General features: G+C 40.0%; 1 protein-coding gene across 4 annotated transcripts in view; it reads left to right on the top strand.

Moving 5' to 3' along the window:
* The window catches only part of PTPRT (protein tyrosine phosphatase receptor type T), a 1546842-nt gene that overhangs the window by 631558 nt on the left and 895987 nt on the right, over positions 1–19297 (top strand). The gene's annotated exons all lie outside the window — the stretch shown is intronic.

The following is a 19297-nucleotide window of genomic DNA, read 5'->3' as shown; positions in this document are numbered from 1 at the left end:
AGAGTCTGGGAAGGACTGTTCCCTGTTTCCTTCTCACGCCAAGATCAGAGCACACCATCACAGGGAAATGCACTACTCTAAGAGAGTAGACATGTCTTGCACACCACTCAACCACTGAGGCAAAAAAGACACATTAATGACAAAGTAGCAACAGATGAACCCAATGGCTACAGTACACTGATGCTAAGATAGACAATGCGCGTGCCTGTATACTACACTGACACCTAGAGAGAAAAGACTGTCAACAGATGAACCCAAGGACCACGGTACACTGACGCTAAGATAGACAGTGCGCGTGCCTGTATACTACACTGACACCTAGAGAGAAATGACTGTCAACAAATGAACCCAAGGACCACAGTACACTGACGCTAAGATAGACAGTGCGCGTGCCTGTATACTACACTGACACCTAGAGAGAAATGACTGTCAACAAATGAACCCAAGGACCACGGTACACTGACGCTAAGATAGAAAATGCGCGTGCCTGTATACTACACTGACACCTAGAGAGAAAAGACTGTCAACAGATGAACCCAAGGACCACGGTACACTGACGCTAAGATAGACAATGCGCGTGCCTGTATACTACACTGACACCTAGAGAGAAAAAACTGTCAACAGATGAACCCAAGGACCACAGTACACTGACGTTAAGATAGACAGTGCGCGTGCCTGTATACTACACTGACACCTAGAGAGAAAAGACTGTCAACAAATGAACCCAAGGACCACGGTACACTGACGCTAAGATAGACAGTGCGCGTGCCTGTATACTACACTGACACCTAGAGAGAAAAGACTGTCAACAAATGAACCCAAGGACCACGGTACACTGACGCTAAGATAGACAATGCGCGTGCCTGTATACTACACTGACACCTAGAGAGAAAAGACGTGTCCTACAAACTGGAAACAACCTGATGTACTCAAATTTTTTGGACAAGTCAATAGTTTTACCTTCCTATTGGTGAGAAATACAAATCATGCAAAACGTTTGATTGATAGAATGTTTATCATAATGCATTTTGACATGTAGAAAGGATGGCAATCTTGTGTGGAAGGTAATTTGCTTCCAGAAATGTTACACATGTGTTGCATAGAACTGTCTCCAGCTGCAAACGGTCTAGAATATCATAGTCCATAGAAATATTACAAATACCTCAGTAACACATGGAGGCTAAAAACGGAAACATCTTTTCTTCATTTGAATAATGTAGTTTCGTCTAAGCTGAATCCATCAGGAATGGAAGTGATGACAGCTATGGATACTTTTATTTAGGAGAGGAGAAATAGCATTAGAACCACATTTTTACGTTTATCTCTTTTTTTTTTTTTACAATACTAAAATTAATCTCTCTTATAATAAGCATAAAGAATAAAGATGGCGAAAGCTTTCAGACGATTTTCTTACTCCAGTTTGGGTTAACATCTTTTGCCTTAGGCTTCCCATGGCCATTGTGACTACATAGCAGAGCACTTGTGCATTACTTGTGCCAAAAGTCATTCAGTGTATGTTTTATGAAAAGCTCCAACCCCATTCTGCAAAGTCCGGCATGGGAAGGGTGCCTCTGCTGATGACATTAGCCAATAAACCGGCCTGAAGACATCTATTTAAGCAAAGTAGCACTAAAATGAAATGGGTACCCATTAAAGCCTATACATTCCCATAATAGGTTCCTTTAAAGAGTAGCTCGTGTAGGGAACCATTTAATTTATACCAGAAAATTGGATTCTCTGTCACTAATCCGCGGCTCCGTTCTTCTTTATTAGAGAGCAATTGCATCTATTCAAGCTCCCACAGGACCCTAATGAACAGGAAGAAGTAAAACAATGTATATTAGATGTTCTCGTTATCCTGGAGCCTGCTCACAGCGGCCGAAGACCAATCCTTGCACTTACTCAGAAGCAAGAGGTCAGGCAAGGAATCATGGCGCAACCGGCTGCCATTTTGTTTTAAACGCGGCATGAGTCTCAAGGGCATCTCTTTTGTGGGAAGTAGCATCTAAAATCAAGGGTGGCAGAGGCCATTTGTCCATGTATATACTTGGCTCGATGAATTAAAGTAGAGCCACGATTTAGGGTCTTATACAGGTAACAGGACAGATAAATCAGTCCAGGGCATCCTCTTCGTGCTTTATACCTCAAAATCTTTAGCAAAGCCTTTCCTGGATTGCCTGAAAGTGCTGCATGTCACACCAATGGCAGATTGCTTGTTGTACATATGCTAAATAGAGGTATAAGGACAATAGGTATGTGTCTGTGTCCAGCTTTCCAATTTCCTTAGAGTTAGAGCAAATAGACTATCTTGTGTTAATTGCGATGTGTTACCATATTGCCATTGAGTGAGTATTCCAGTGTCACTGGATACTGTAAACCCGTAGTTCATATCGGCTATGACCAGTGTTTTTTATCAAGGTTAGATGTGAACAAACCATAGTGCTGTGCTTCGTTCATTCATTGTCACTTTGAACACACTTCATTTAGTATGATTACTCCACGATCTATGTCAGTATTCCATGATAATTCTAAATGCTCTATGAGCAGTATCACTACTGTGTTGTCACTATCAGTATGAGTGCACCAGTCTGGTTACTTTGTTGTCGCTGAATTGTGCCTATTCAATATGAACTGCGTCTGGTTAACGTGAACTGGTGAATTGTCCACTGTTAGTGTAACTGCTGAATGAACAGTATGAAGTGACCATCAGTGTGTAGTGTCAATTGTCACTATGTATTGTTTATTGATAGCATGGATGTACTTATAGATCACAAACCTTGCTAGAGCATGAAGGGGCATTGAACATGGGCAACTCCCTCTGGTTGTTATCCATGTTAAAGTGTATTCTCCATTAGCTGTACGTGTTGACAGTGGGACGTGTGGTTTGCCCAAGGGTAGTGTCAAAACCACGATAAGTGGAAATTCTGTTCGATTTGAGTTGTCCATGGTTCCTAGGAATTGTACCCAGAAACAACAAAGCACACACATGTCATATAGCTGGGAGTCAATGTGATTGAGATATATCACACAGCAAACATTAAAAAAGAACTCTGACAATCCCCCCAATACAGCTCAAACATGCAATAAAAGGGCTATCAATGCATACAGCAGGACTTGGTGCCATCATCAGCTTACCACATGTATGCCTTTGCAGGTCAACAGCACCCGTACAAACCGAGGAGCTCCACCCTAACTCACCAAAAGCACACAACTCATTACAACTGACAACCTCACCCTACTGATCACGCACCTCTGCGAAACTGATTCAGATTTTAGTAGGTGATGGAAATGATTGGAATATTATCCCTGTAGCTACTGGCGGAAAGCAATACCACAATATTGGTGCATTGCACTTTATAGAACAGCAATTACAATGAATTATCCATTTTTAGCCTGAATACACAGTTGCCAATGTGAATTGACCATTCTTGGTGTGCACTGTGTGTTAGTATTGTGTATTCTTCATGTGCAGTGTTTGTTGTACATTTCCATGTATTTTACACATGGTAAATATGTATTGTCTATGGGAAGTGTGAGTTGTGCATGTTCGCAAGTTTATTCCTTAGTTGCAGACAGAGCTGCTGTAGTGCTTCCCTTGCAAATTTTCCAAAATGACACCTCAGGTGGATAAATGAATAAACTGATTTTGAAATTGTATCTGCACAGTTGACAGCAGAGGGTTGCAACAACAAATTATTCCTGCACAAGCCCGTGGTCCTGCAGCCTCTCTGATGAATTTGAATATTGTAGTTTTAGAATATTTTTTTCTGATCATTAAGAAAACCTGGCCAGGGCATGTGGACAAATTGTCTAGGTAAATTAATTAATTTCAGGCAAATGGTAGGGCGGATCAGAAGTGAGTTGTCATTGGTTTATCGCATGAAAAGAGGATATTTTTCACAAAAATTACAAAGTTTGAAGCTAGGGAGACTACTCAAAAATGTGCTAGAGATTGACATAGTGTCAGATAATATTAAGGATGTGTGAAGATAGGCAATGGAGGATTTGTATAGTTCCCAATTAATTGTCCTTTAGTTAGTGCACCTGAGTTTCCTGATTTCCCTTTGCTGTGCCCAAGTGTAGATTCCTTGCGCAAATGATATTTGGTGTTGAAATCGGATCTGCCATTTTCTCGCGAGCACTGTGAAATCGTCCTAAGTTTGTAGCTCCCAAACATTTTGACAGATGTGCATGCCTTCCACAGTTTTTCACCAGTAGTAAGTGAGCACTCTTGAGAAAAGTATGTTAACATCTTAAAAATGAAAGCATTGTAAAAGTTTGTCACTTGAAATGTTTGAATATTTATTTTACTTTTTGTAAGAGATTTTCGAGGGCTGCATGAACATTTTTTGGGCACTTCACCCACCTTTAAAATATCTTTGTTTATAGCCAGTTGTGACATTACAGTTGACCATGGTAAAAGACGTGAGATCTTCAAAGGCCGCTTTCAATATTCAAAGCTCAAGGCAGATTGGAGTGGGCATTCTGCCGTAACACCCATTGATTTTGACCCAGCTCCCTATTTATAAGGATGAAGTAAATTGGAGAAAGCGCCAAAATTAAGACCAGTGAAAACATGGCCTTAACATAGCGAAATGAGGAGAAATGCTTTATTTCTAAGTGTGTTGCATTGTGCAGCACACATTGAAACAGCAAAACCCTGTGAATGATTGTTTATGTGCAGGAACACAAACAATCTTTCCAAAAATGACGATTTGCAACTTCCATTTGTGATTCTTAAAAAATCATGCCCTCAACGCAGGCATCCTTACACTACTGTGCAAGGGTGCCTGCGTTGGCGCTAGGCAGCTTAATTTAGCAACAGCGCTAGGGATAATGCAGGGGTGCACCGTATCTTTGTAAATACAGTGCATCCCTGTTTTTTTGGAATGACGGAGCATGGCCTCTGCCATTCCCTAGTGAATATTCCCCTTAGTGTCTGCCTTTACAAGCATATAGCTTGCTCCCTCAAATGACCTTTACAGCCACGCAGATAATAGTAGCAAATGACTACATTAAACAATCCCCTTCATTGTGGCAGATGAGGTGGTGTCTGACTGCAATACACTCGTTAAACAAAGCTTCAAAATTACAAACGAGTATTTCAGGAAACAATGAACTGGAATATTCTGTTGCTGATGCGAAATCTGGCCAATTTAAGCGTAAAGTAATATGTACCACAAAGTAAAACATCATATAAAGCTGCATAGCTTAACAAAACAATCATATCTGTTTGCAAGTGACACCTTTGTGTTCAGAAATAGTGGTACTGACTCATCTATAGAGAAGGGCTGTGGAAAACCTTGACTAACAGCATCTTGAACAATTTTAAGAAGAAGTAGATATGCTTTTGTTGCTCAGGGATTAGTAACAAAGTTTTGCTTTTCTCAAGCCACCTTTTTTTTCCAAAAGTTGCGAAACTCATGTTTTCTTTCTACTATTTTACACAATTAAATTTTTCCACATAAAGTTTTACACACTGTAACTAGTTTATAAAATTTTTGATCTTTCTAGACTCGACAATGTAGCTTTGAGTCCAGTGTTTGGTATATCAATTCTTGTGTCAAGTATTAATTATGAACTGAAAATCTAAAGCTGAATATTGTCTTGGCAGAACTTCACGACTCTGAAAGCCACAGAAATGAGTGTGAAGAAGCACTCGGAACACATAAATCTCAGATTCTACTTGTGGAAGTTGGTTCCGATTAATGGTGCACCCCTGAGATAAGAATTCTTTTGTCTCGTCTTGGCATGCCACTTTTGACCATTTTGAGAAACTGAATTATTGTCTTGGGAGAGTGGGGTGGGGAGGAACAGGGATGAAAATCCGATAAAGCTAAGTAATCTAGACTCTGTTGTGTAAAAAAACAAGATTGTATGAAAAATCCAGGGCTAACCGGTCAGCGAATGTTTAAATTGTCAAACTTTTCCTGGGGAAAAGCGCTAAAACATTAAAGTAACTAAATTAAAAAGATAACATTTCCAAACCACTTGGGTGAAAATAAATGAAATTTGCAGATTAAAATGACAAAGAATGCTAAAATGTTAAAACAATCAATATGTGTTATTTAAAATAAATAAACAAATCAATAAACACTTCTAAAAACAATCGGGAAGTGCGACGTCAATGATATCCCATGGCACATAGGTCACAGGCACCTTTTCATGGTCTCTGCAATAGGTACAGACCCGAGGTTTCCTCAGGTCAAGAGGTTCATCTTCTGAATTATACTTGCAGAGCGAAATCAAAATCCCCAGGAGAACATGGCAAGATGAGGCTCCACGAGGGTGGGTATGCAGGATTTGGAATATTACTCAAGCCTCACATTTTGGCAGTAAAAGTCATCTCACTAGTAGGATACATTACCTCTCTCATACAGCATGTTTGAATGAGTCATCTTTTTGGAGCTCAGACACCTCCAGCGTTTAATAGCTGGCATTTGTGGCTGGGCCTTGGTCCATGAAGTCAGAAACCTGGTTTCTGTGATCCAGCAGGAGCCCTGAATTTTGCTGCAAAAGCCTCCAAGCTGGATGAATCAAGAACATTTGCCCTTTGAGCTAAATCCATTGTCAGTTAGCATCAGGACCTTAACTCAGGCTTACAGGCTTGTATTTTTTCAAAAGTGGAACCGAGAGGAGGATCAAAATTCTCCCAAACATTCAGAATCACAAACAGCCAGCAGACATTCTGGGGTTTCCAAATTAAAGATCCAGGTGAAATACAGGCTTCTGATTCCCTCTGTGCTCAGGACTGTAGACTAAAGTCCAGTCCGAGTGGGCCGGCTGACTCCACTTCCTATAGCACTGCAGTTGCTCTATTCTACTGTGAGTGTCAGGAGACTAGGATCCCTGATCCTAAGAGAACATCATCTAGATGGCTCAGCTTATATTCATGCAAACAAAACAAAATGATGGATTGCTGAAACTTTTCAAACACTCACCCCCCGTCAAGAGATCTTGGTTAAATCCATTGATATTTTGATCACCATGCCACCCCAGTTTGGCCCCAGCCATATGCAAATCAGTCTTGAGCAAGCTACCCAGGTGCCATAGTCAGGTCCATTCCAAATCAGGGTGGAGTGGTGAGCAACAAAAACAATGGATTAAACCCAGATCTGTGACTTGGGATAAATATTTGATTTGTTCAGCATTCCATCCATCATCTGTTCTTGCAGCTTACGTTTAACCTCTTCAGTGCCCATGACGAGCTGGACTCGTCATGGGCCGCGGTAGCGCTGTGCCCATGACGAGTCCAGCTCGTCATAGACCCCGCCCGCTAATGCAACGGCCGGCACAGGACGGGGAAAGGGGCGGGCACTGAAGGGGTTAAGGCATGGCTATTTACTCATTTCATCAAAGCTAATACTGTGCTACACAATCCATGTTGAGGAGCCTGTACGTCTTTTTTGGTACTAGCTGCACTGATGCTTAGTGCGTCGCTGTTGGTACGTGTGAGCTTCTAGGCAGAACAGGGCTTTGCACATCATTTCCTAATGCGCCTTTGTTAATATTTATGATGTGATCCAAGATCAGAAAAGAATCTCTCTCAATAGTTAGTTAAAAGTTGATTTTCTTCCTAAATATTTTCACTCATTAATTTCCTTGTAGGTCATAAGACAAAAAGTTACATTTATTTAAAAACTCTAAAGAGGGACTATTCTGCTTTTCAAAAGAAACCTATTTTTTATTTGTCAGTTACTGTCACGTACCAGCTGCAGAGAACTGTTTGTACATTGACGGTCACAAAGAGGCAACTCAATTTGTGGTGTCCTCAGCATAAACTACCACATTAAACGCCTCTGTGTCATGAAATCCTGGTTCGGTGCTCAGTGGATGAGGTTTTTTTTGCGGGTTTGAACTGAGGAACCCATGTTGCAGCTGTGTGTGGGTGAATAATTGAAGCACTATATAAAGAAAGGTTCGTACATGTTGTGCATCGATGATCCTAGGCGTTATGTCTTGTGGCTGTACTTTTGTAACCCCGATTTGCTCCTTTGATGATACTAGTGATTTTGTTACTTTATGCTGTTATGTGATGTTGTACTGCATTATGTTATCCCCAGCAAGGTTGCTTGATGGTTGTCTGCTCATAACCACTTTCAGCTAAGCCGAAGTGTGGGTTTCATCACAGTCCCTGCTGAAAGTCGATGGTCTATTGTATGTGGGTTTTCACAGCGAAGGTCTTTTGGAGTGAGTTTGGGCTTGCAACCTTTCTCTGTGAGTGTGTTGTGGGTCATGAGTGATTCAGTGAAAGCAGACATTTAAGATGTAGGACAGATGTAATAAGTTTTTAGTTATCAGCTATTCCCTTCGAGGATCACTTTTTGAGTCTCGATTTCAGTGTTGTTCTGAATTTTAGGAGGCAGGTTTGTTCAGTTTTAGGGTGAAATACATCCATTGCCTCGATGCTCAAGAGAATACTGTCTAGTCTTTGGGTCACTCGGCTAAGGTCACAAGAGTATTCTTCAAATACTTCCTGCTAAAATGGTCCTCCAATCGAAATTTGAAATACATGCTATGCAGGTGGTTTACTGTATAATCATGCTGGCTTCAGGTACCACAATCTTGACAGTCTTCCAATGGTCTATGCTTCTAGTACATTGTATGTGTCTAACTGGGTTTATACTTGTGTCCCCATATCTGTGTGAGGTCAGTTTTCTTTCTGTGGCTGATCTTTTTATATTCCCTGTCTTTTTGAAGAATTTTTCCTTGGTTATCGTAATGAAGTGTTTAGGTGGGTGAGTTTTGTGGAAGAGTATGGTGCAATAAGATATAGTCAGTCTAACCTTACTTAGGGTATGTGTTATGATATTTATTGTGATGTATTTTGACAAAGACCTGCTTATTATGATACGCAACATGGCAAGTGTAGTGAGGCGTAATTTGGTGTGGCATGATGAAAAAGTTGATAGTGAAGTCTACTATGGCATAGTGCGGATGGTGTTGTGTGGTGTAATGTAACGTTTTGTAGTTTATGTCGAATAATATGAAATTGTTTAGGGTGATGTGCTGAGACTAATTAAGATTTGATACGGTTTGTGATAAAGTTTGGAGATGTGTGTTGTGGAGTAGTGAAGCATGGTATGGTGTAATGTTGGATATTTTCACTATATGGACATGATTTACATTACATTTTTACATGTCCTACTTTTAAATACCATACATGGCAATAAGGCCTACTTAGCAGTGACATATATATATATATATATATTTATAAGTTACGTTTAGACCTGTCAAAAGGTGTTATTTTGGGATGTCGTATTTGCATATAAAACCTGCAAAGCCAGGCTACTGGTGACAGGCCTGAAGTCTTGTTTACGTTGTCACTGTAGTTGATTGCAATATGGTTTCTGCAGTTTGCTTGTGGCATTTAATTTACAGGCCCTAGGTACACCTTCATAACATATACTAGTGACTTTTAAGTAAGTAAAAGATGCCAATCAGGAGTGTATACATTTTACTATGTTGAATGGAGTAACACAAGTACTTCACCACTGGTTACAGTGATAAAGTGCATATAGTTCTATAACCAACAAAAATAAGGTTCAACATATAGGTAAAAACAAATCAGGGTGACTCTGCAGAAAGGACACATTTCCAACACCATACCAATCTGAAATTCATTATCTCTAATTTTGTTCCTGGCATATTTGTTGTTGTTCATTTTGAGGGCAATAAAATAGGAGTACATTTTAATGTATAACAGTTAACTTATTAATGTGTCCGGACTTCTTTGCTTTTTTTTTGTTTGACATTTTTTTTTGTCCTAACAGTTTTGTTGTATTTTGTGTGTTGCCCACCCATGTGTTTGCTATGCCACCAATGTGGATTAACCAGTGTTAATGACAAGTTTTGTAGTTTCTTTTCGGTAATATGCCAGTGCAAGCAGTGCAGTGTCCCATAAAATATAATCTCTATAGTGTCCTAGTGTTCAGTAGTGTCAGCGCTAAGTCTAGGCTATAGGAAGGAGGCATAAAGAAAAAAATTGGCCTTGATATTTGTGCTGATGAATGTGATACATAAAATCTTGGAAGAACTTTTACTGATGCAAGTAAACGTCTCTCTAGGAGTGTATAGGTATGTATGCAAATCATATTTGTGTTGCACAAGTGTAACCAAAAAGGCAGAGGAGCATACTGTGCAGGGCCAAAGGCAGGCATACAAAAAGTGATAGGAGAGTTATTTGATTATCGGACTGTTTCGATATTGTGACGTAATGTTCTTTACAGAGGTCTGTGTTCAAAGTTACCTAAATTAAATCAGTGTTGGTAGATACTTATTAATATGGGAATACTTTCCCAGATCGGTGTGCATAGACTTCTTTTTTCTTTTTTTACACTTCTTAGTCTCCAGCCTGATTGTGGCCTGTCTGCAGTTGTGTCGAGAGCCATCAGAAATGGTTAGCTCGTCCACAAAATTAGAGAGGGAGCTAGTCATGACGGCTTTCTAAATGATGCCGTTGGTTTTGAAGACAGTGCAGGTCGGCAAGGAAACCAATGGAGCACTATCAATAAGGAGATAATTTGATCATATTTCTTCTGGCCCTGGATGAGGCTTGCTTTGCAGTATGTAAGTTGTTATTATGGCAAGCCACTGTGAAGATTGGGAGGCCATGGAACAGGGTATTACTGCTATCCACAGCGAGAATGAGGATTGAGGATATGAACAGCAGTTCTGAAGTCACTTTTATGAAGAAACAGTTTCACTTTCTTCAGGAAAGAAAGCGGGTATATTAGGCGGTCTTTGTGTTTTTTGGCAGCGTGTTCCTTGAGGGTGTTCCTTGAGGGTGAGGGTGGTGTCCAAAACTAACCCAAGTGACTTGGGTTTTGATGAATGTTAGAGTACGTGGTCATTAAGCCCGGTTTGTATTATTTCTTTATTGCTGTTCTTGTCAAATAAAAGAAATTATTTCCTAGTTGGGCTGATCTGCATATAGGCACTGGACATCCAGCCATAACTAAGAAGTAGGCCATTTTTGAGGCTTTTTATGTCTGAAGTGATGAAGACTTCCCATTAGAGTTGTTTATCCTTGGAAGACTGATGAGTCTTACTGCTGGGATTTGCGAGTAGAGCCCCAAGATGCTCTATGAAGAGGTTGAAAATTACAGGAGATATTGTGGGACTCCAGATGTGACATAAACATGACCATGTGAACAAACTGGTTTCAACTGGCGTCAATTGAAAAAGTAAAATGAGAAACAGCGAAGGACATTGGCAGTGTATCCCATTCTAGACTCCGGGATGTGGATGAGGGATGGATGGTTCACTGTGTCAAAGACCGCTGAGAGGTCCAGCAATATCAGCAGGCAGGGGTCATCTTCATCTGTGATCAGGAATGCATTGTCTACAATGTCTACGTTAGCAGTCTCCTTGCTGCAGCATGGTCTGATGCCAGATTGGAAGCATACAGGAGATGGTTAGCACTAATGTGATCTTGAAGAGGCAAAACGAAATATTAACTGTTAGAAAGAAAGAAGTGATGAGGGTGAAGTGGAAGGAAAAAGAGAAACAGGCAGACAATAGATACTAGAGAGGGAGAGTTTAGGCGAAAAAGAAACAAAACTAAAGAGAGGAGCATTAGAATAAGAAGTACAAGAAAGAAAGACCCGGAAGTTTAAAAGCTGAAAGTAGGATGTTGAATTTAGAACCTAATAATACAAAGTTATGAGCCAGCCTGAGTGTTCAGAGAGGATACGAATATGAGAGGAACTGTCAGAGGAGATGGAGGTAACAAGAAAAGACAGCGAGTGAGAGAGGAAAATGGAGAACATGAGTAAGAAAAGCAACCCTGATTCACATGTTCATAAACATTCCACACCGAAGCCTGTATTTTTCTTTGTCGCATGTGATGATATAACAGCGAGGTGAATATATTATCAGCCTTCTCTAATTGTTCCGTATTTGTCACAACAGGCTGCATTTGCTGGTCCTTAGGAAGCCTGCAGATGGCTTACATATATTATACCGAAATTAAATCCTGTTTTACTTAGCGTCTCACCCGCTATATTAAAAACTCAGAAGGATTGTTTTTCATTTATCACCATCAAATTAGATGTTTAACTTCATTACATGCCAGAGTGTGAGTGCGATGGCAGGGACAGCAGGTACTAGGCACCCCACAGACTCTTCTGATAATGAAAAAATAACCTACTGAATCGGTCGAAAGCACAGACAACCAATCAAATAGTTTGGTTCTCCCAACTGCAAAAGTAGGTTTACAAGAGTTGGTCTGGTGCAAGCACTCTTAGTTTTGAAAAAGCACATGGAATTACATTTACAACTACAATACAATTACAACTAGCTCTTCTGACAGCGCGGGGACACACTGACAGTGTAACCAGGCGCTATACAAAATCAGAAATAAATAATAATAAGGAGAGAAAGTTAAGTTAGGCTTCTAACATTTCTATCACTATCGTTTTGACACATTGCTTGGAGGTATGAGTTAGGGCAAAAGGCATTTCTGGCCACTTGATGGTGAAGGTAATGGAAAGTGAGTACATGCGAGTAATTTTGATATAACATAATAATCAAATAAATTATACAGCACATTGACTAATTCTTGTCTAACATTGAGAGATTAAAGTGCTCTTTCAATTGCAAATGTTAGGATCTTATTTTTAGCATTGTTTTCTCAAGTCTCTTTAGGAGGCATATGATAATTTTTAGTTGATCAGTGCTGATTAGATGAATCATACACAAGTAAAGACTCATTCACAAAGAATACTGTGTTGAGATAACAAAATATACAAATTATTATTTGAAAATGTTATTTATAGAAGGGACAACGTTTCAAACAGTGTAACTGTGATCATGGTCATTAATATGGTAACCAAACCTCCTTTGAGGGACCATCTTGGGCAGCCATTAATGCTCACACCTGGCCTAAGGTTTTTACCCATTCCTCTTAGCAACCTGCTTTTGTGACAAACTCTGCAACCCCAAATTTTGGGGACACGTATTTCTAGTAATTGTGTTAATTTATTGCAAATGTAATGACAACATTTACAAAGTATCCGCTAACAATAATGAAGTAACACTCAAGAAAATATATTACAAATGCATCAAACTACAAATGCATTACAAACTACATCCATCAAACTACAAAGACATTGCCAACAAAAAAAACTACAAACACATGTGTAGTCAAAAGAGACATACAACCATCAAAAACAGACACACCATAAATCTGAACCCCATCAAAGCTAAAATATGGGGAATTAAATCAGTGTTGAAATCAAGCAGACCAGCAGTAGCCCTTGAATATCTCATACGAGAACATATTTGGTTCCTGGCTCAGAAGTTGTTCCAAGTGTTTGCGAGAGCCAGAAGTGCAGAGATTTGAATAAAGGTTGTCTGCATTGCATTCTGTGATTTGTGTGCAATCTTTCTCTGGGATAGTTACTACTGGGACTGGAGGAATTAGCTTGAAAGAAGACCAATGGGCACAGTGTATGTGTTTTTTAGATCAAGGCAAGAGAAGTTCTGTTTTTTAAACCTTTTCAGTTTGACATTTTATATGTATAGTTTTGGAAAAACCCTGTGTCTCAAATCTAGTATTTCTGGAACAACAATTGAGGTCTTTGGGAGGATAATTGTAGGAAATTACAGACATTTACTTTTTTATGTTTTCAGATTTTTTGGTGACTAAATGTCAAATAGGTTCTGCACTGTTTTGGCGGGCTTTGTAAAGGATACAGATTTGCCAATTCATTTGAAGATATAGGGTTAATGAAGTTAAGAAGGTGCCATTTTGAGGGTGGTAATAGTTGTCGTGTAAAAGCTTGTGCTTAAAAGAGTTGATTTTAAAAGAGATGTAAAAAAAAAAACAAGCATTCACCAAGCAAGCACCCCCCCCTCAGCGCCTTGAAACCCTCGCGGGTGAGTAGTGCGCTCTATAAATGTACTGATTGTTTGATTGATTGAATGATTTGTCAGATGAGTTGTTCCAACCAAGCAACATTTTGTGACTTATGCAATCTATGAATTATTGCTCACAACTAGGTTTGCTAGATCAGCATTTTGCTGGTACTATACGGAACAATTGTGTGAAGTTAAATGCTTTTCCCTTTCTCCCTAATGTGCTAAACCCACATCACACAAAGAATTTTACTGCTATCTTCACAAAAGAGGGCATGTAGAGAAAATGTGCTTCCACTTATATTTATCAATTGTGTGGTATTCTTTTCAATTGGACATTTATACAGTGGAAGATAAATGCTATTGTATGTCAGAAATACATTGGGCTTGTCTGGTTACAACAGAGTTGTTTTGGGATTTGCAACGTTGGCAATTATAATTAAATTAAGACATTAAAAACAGAAATATAACTAAAAATGGAATGTGTTCTACAATTCACGAAAATTAGGGTAAATGTATCTTATTTTGTTTGTGGCTATTTTGCGCTCATCACCAGTCAGGATTAACCCATTATTTGCGGATTCTTTTCTATCTCCCAATGCCTAGCCCTTCTCTTGATGTTTTGGGTTCTTTGCACCTTTGTCTTCATAACCTCTTTCCCCCCTATAACATGCCAATTTAGTGTCCTTTTGCCCCACTGTCATGGGAATTCTAAAGGGATGCCTTAAAAAAAAATCTTGTAAAATACCTGATGTATAATGCGCTTTCTTCCATGTGGGGGAAATATCAGTGGTAAACCTCCATTCTGCCTGCCAGGGGGATAGAAAGACTTTATTGCCACTTTTGGGTTGGGAGGCAAGGCCATTTGCCTGATTCACTCACGCCCACCTCTTTCTTTTATCTTTTTAGAAAAAATTATTTCGCTGGTGTGTAATGGCTGATGCCCACATTGAACTGGCTAAGAGACAATAGGGCATATTTACAAGAACTAACGTATTGGCATTGATGTATCAGATTTCTTGCACCTGCTGCAAATCTCTATCAACACCATGGTTGCGCTGTATTTACAATTGTTCCATGGCGCAAGGATTCACAGATGCGTCTGAAATTCGGACGCATCTCTTGGCGCTAAAGATATGCATTGCTGGAATTGGTCGTAAGACTGATGCAACTCCAGCAATTCTTCAGAACACAGTGGCGAGCTCCATGTTAAAAGCCCTGCATCATACTTTGCACCTGGTTTAAGAAGGCGCAGGGATTTTGATGCAGTCAAGTCATAGTGACACACTGGAAAGTTATACATTTTGACTGCCTCAGTTCTATGTGGCTCTTAATGTGGGAACGCCTACCCTGCATACATTGTACCTGGCCAGGTATAATGTGACACAGGCCTCTACAAACTGATACATTGGGCCCAATATGTTAGGTTGTAAATATGGAGCAGTGTGGAGCACTGATTGTGCCGCCGCTGCTTAATAGAACATTTTGCTGAGGCTTTGCTAGCTCCTTTTAAATATGCACCAATATGCCATATTTGTACTTCCCATGCTTCTGATATATTTTTTTGAATATGCCTCTGTATCCCACAGTCTTTTTGTCCACAGGGAATCACAACGTGGTCGTTACAACGACTGCGTTGTGATTCCCCATACCATTACTCCGCAAGTCGGAACAACGACTTGCGGAGGGGGGCGCTGGATGTTGGAATAGTATAATTTACTATTCCAACTCCAGTCTGTGCGGACAGTAGGGAAGGTGTTGGATTTTAAATCCAACACCTTCCCCCCCCCCCCTCCGCAAGTTGTTCTTCCGACTTGCGGAGTAATGGTATGCGGAATCACAACGCGTGATTCCCTGAGTAGAAAAAGTTTTGTTATAAACGTTGTTTACCACTTTTTTATATACTTGTAGTTTAGTTTCCATAGATTGGTGTTAGAAGAGATCTGGCATTATATGGAACCATTATTTTACCCTGACCTGTGCCACAACAACAGTGACTCTAAGTTGAAGCTGCAAGTTCACAACTTAGCAGTCAGAGAAAGGAACAGTCAATGCAGCTCCTTGATAAAAGAATTAGCAGCACTTTGTGAGACCAAGTTGTCTGATGTGACAGCCTGTTTAGAAATGTACAGTAAACATGTCAACAAAAACAAAGGCATTTTAATTGCTTATTTTCTGCCTGATCTCGGTCAGTCAATGTTATCAAGGTGGGCTGTAGCCAGGCATTTCAAAAGTTCTTCTGGGGCCTGCAATATCAAATTGAAGCAGAGCCCTTGATAGGAGGAGAACCAATTTTGTAGTTTGCAAATATATCCTGCGCAGGAAGAGAAAACAAGGCAGATCAGCAGTTGGTGCCATGTAGAGGAATTGGCCATGCTAACTGCCTCATCATTAATAAGAATGCCAGCCATAGTTTTAAAATCTATAAATAAATATATTGCAGTATAAGTATGGGGCCCCTCGAAGAGTGAGGGACCTGTGAAAGAATGCTCCTCTCTGACCACCCCTTCTGACAGACCTGACAGCAGCTCCTCGACATCCCTAGTTTCTCCACCTCTCAATATTTTAGTGCGTTAAGAAGGTGACCTATATTCCTATTTCTTCTGCACCAACAGACTTAGCGTAGGTTCCATTTCCCTGTTGAATACATTGCTCCATAATGGATAGTGGTTTTTGCATCTAATTAAGAAAATGATATTGAAGAGTCAGTGGAGGTCTTAAAACTAGCTATTACTTACTACCTCTTGATTTATTTGCCCTGTTCACATGTGCTGCCAGCAGGTGTCATGTAGGGTAACCTAACCAAGCTTACAGCTTATTAACTACCTCAATATGGCTGGCCAGAAGATAGAACTGCACATTATATTTGTCAGATCTTTAACATTGTTTCCTAAAACACAGTAAGTCCTTCCTATATCCATTGTGCAAACACATGCCCCTGCCAAGACTTGACTTGCAAAGCGGTACCATACATTTATGGGTTTTCAATCAATCAATCAATCAATTTATGGGTTTTATCTTGATTTGGGTGTCCAAAGGCAATAAACTGGGTGCATTTTGGACAGCAGCTGCAAGCACCATGTAATTCAGGGTACCTGTCTTTTGGTCACAGATTTCAACCATGGACTGTACGGAAATATACCACAGCCATATATTTTCAACATCTGCAAATCCTGATGTCCAATTGCCTGGATGAAGACTACCCATTCCCTGATAGGTTATCTGACTATTCACGTATTCCCCTAGATCTTCTGTGTGTGCGGTTATGAGACGTGGATTTCCAAAGGTTTGAGCGTGATCCAGACACCAGGCAATGTGTGTGATGGGGACATTCCATGGGAGATATTTGCAGTGCTTGGGGCAGAATTTACAAGCACCTAAGGGAACCTACTAACCAAATATGTTTCTGAAAGCTAGAGACAAATGGAAATCCATAGTAATTTGACTTACCTCAGCTCAACACATTTTATTATGCAGAATTCCCTGCAAATGTAAAAGCAGGTGTAAAGCATTCACAATTTCTTCACGTTTTCAGTGACTGACAAATCCAGAACTTCAGGCAAATGAAAAAAGTCCTACCATCGACAGACTCACACGTGATACAAATGGTACACCATATGTGTGGGTAGGCCGATTGCATGAGGCAGGAGTAAGCTATAATGACAACAATATGAAGACCACATTAACACAATCTTGACTTCACATAGTCGCATATTTGGTCTGTTCCTGTCAGGTATGATTGGCACTCCAATACACAAGAAAAACTGTAGTTATTGGTAAAAGTGTGAAATCATAGAAAATTCTCAGTTTGTTAGCTTTCCCTTGATGCCAGATGACCCCAGTCCCAGATGTGTGCCTGCACCCCAGAAAGGAACTGGATGCAGTTTGTATTCTTTCTTACAGTAAGAAAATAAAAAAAAACAGTACCCATGCTCCTTACTGGGTTGTATGTGTCAGTGGTCAGCAAAGAGATGGAACGTAAACAGATTCTCATATATTTTCTTGTTAACCGAGGTCTGTGTCTCAATCCCAGGGGAATTGCATGTCTGCACCCCAGCAAAGTGCCCTGTGCTGTGTGTTTTTTTTCAAAGAACATGCCAAAATTTAAACACAATCCATACTTGATGGGGCACAAATGTGTCCTTGCAAGGAACCAGATGTGGTTTGGATTGTGAGACACCATTTGGATTGCTTTTTAGGCTAAAGAAAATCCAAAGAGCATCTGGTTGTGTGTTGGGGGCACAGACACGCAGCTCTCTCAAAAAGTGTTTCTTGTGCAGAGAAACATTTGAAGACATAGGAGTGATTTGAAACTGAATCAGAAGGTTGAGATTGCATTGGGAGTGACTTGGAGAACCATCCTAGCCCAGCCCATTCCAAGCTCTACCTTATGGTTCATTCCTTCTGTTGTAGAGGTGGGAAGGAGAGTAGTCAGGGCATGGGCTCATCTTCCCAAACTGTTTCTCATCTCTGTCCCTCCTTCCAAAATTAAATGTGGCTCGGGCAGGTTTAGAAAGGGACATATTGATGTCAGTAATTCCCTTTCTACAAACCATCTCAGATTGCATTGACATGAGAATTAGCATAACAAAAAACTAATTGATATGGAAATAGCTATATTTAGTGAAAAGAAGAATGCAGAACACAGAGATACTCGCCCACATGTAATCAGTACAAGAGAAACTATTTCTGCTTCATTTCAATGGGGATTAAAAGAGTTTGCCTGATTGAACTAAAAGATCGAGAAGTGGGTATCTGTTAAAAGATGTAGTACCCAATTCTGAAAGGCATTTTTGCCTATATATGTATGTTCGGACTGAAAAGTCGTCAGTTATGCTCGCTGGTAATCACAGATCGTTTCTTTGAAAGCATAAATGACTTTAGTTCTGTGGACATCCACCAAACTGAGTGCGGAGAAATCTGCAGCACTACACCCCATGCAAGGGTCTGGAAATTGATGTTACACACGTTGTTTGCCTTGTAAGTTTCAGAGTGCCCAAAAACTTACCTTAGCAGGTATTTATAAACTGAGATCTGCCCCTTTCCCACCCTACAAATTGTTGGAAAGATACTCCAGCCAGTAACTTGAAGAATTCAACTTCCAGGATTGGAAAGGACCACTCCCAGATTTGCTGTGGTGTAGTTAAAGGACTTTGTGGGTAAAAAACATTCCTGCTGCAAAAAAACATGTAATTTTACATATTGGTCCGACTTTTCCACTGGAAAGAACTGTACACTTTTTTCACTTCTTCACAGGAGTAAATGGCAGCCTTAAAAAAGTTATATGACAGATGCAATACTTTGCCTGGAATCCTCCTTAAGACACAGTCTTCCAGGATTACAAGTACACCGGTTCTGCTACTCTAAAAAAAAGTGTAAAAGAATGTTCTGGCAGAGTTGTAGGGATCTGCTCATACTTTGACACATTTCTATGTGA

The sequence above is a fragment of the Triturus cristatus genome, chromosome 7, assembly GCF_964204655.1.
Source record: "Triturus cristatus chromosome 7, aTriCri1.1, whole genome shotgun sequence".
NCBI classification, from domain to species: Eukaryota; Metazoa; Chordata; class Amphibia; order Caudata; family Salamandridae; genus Triturus; species Triturus cristatus.
Note: the sequence above shows the minus strand (reverse complement) of the source record. Positions and strands in the feature narration are given on the sequence as shown.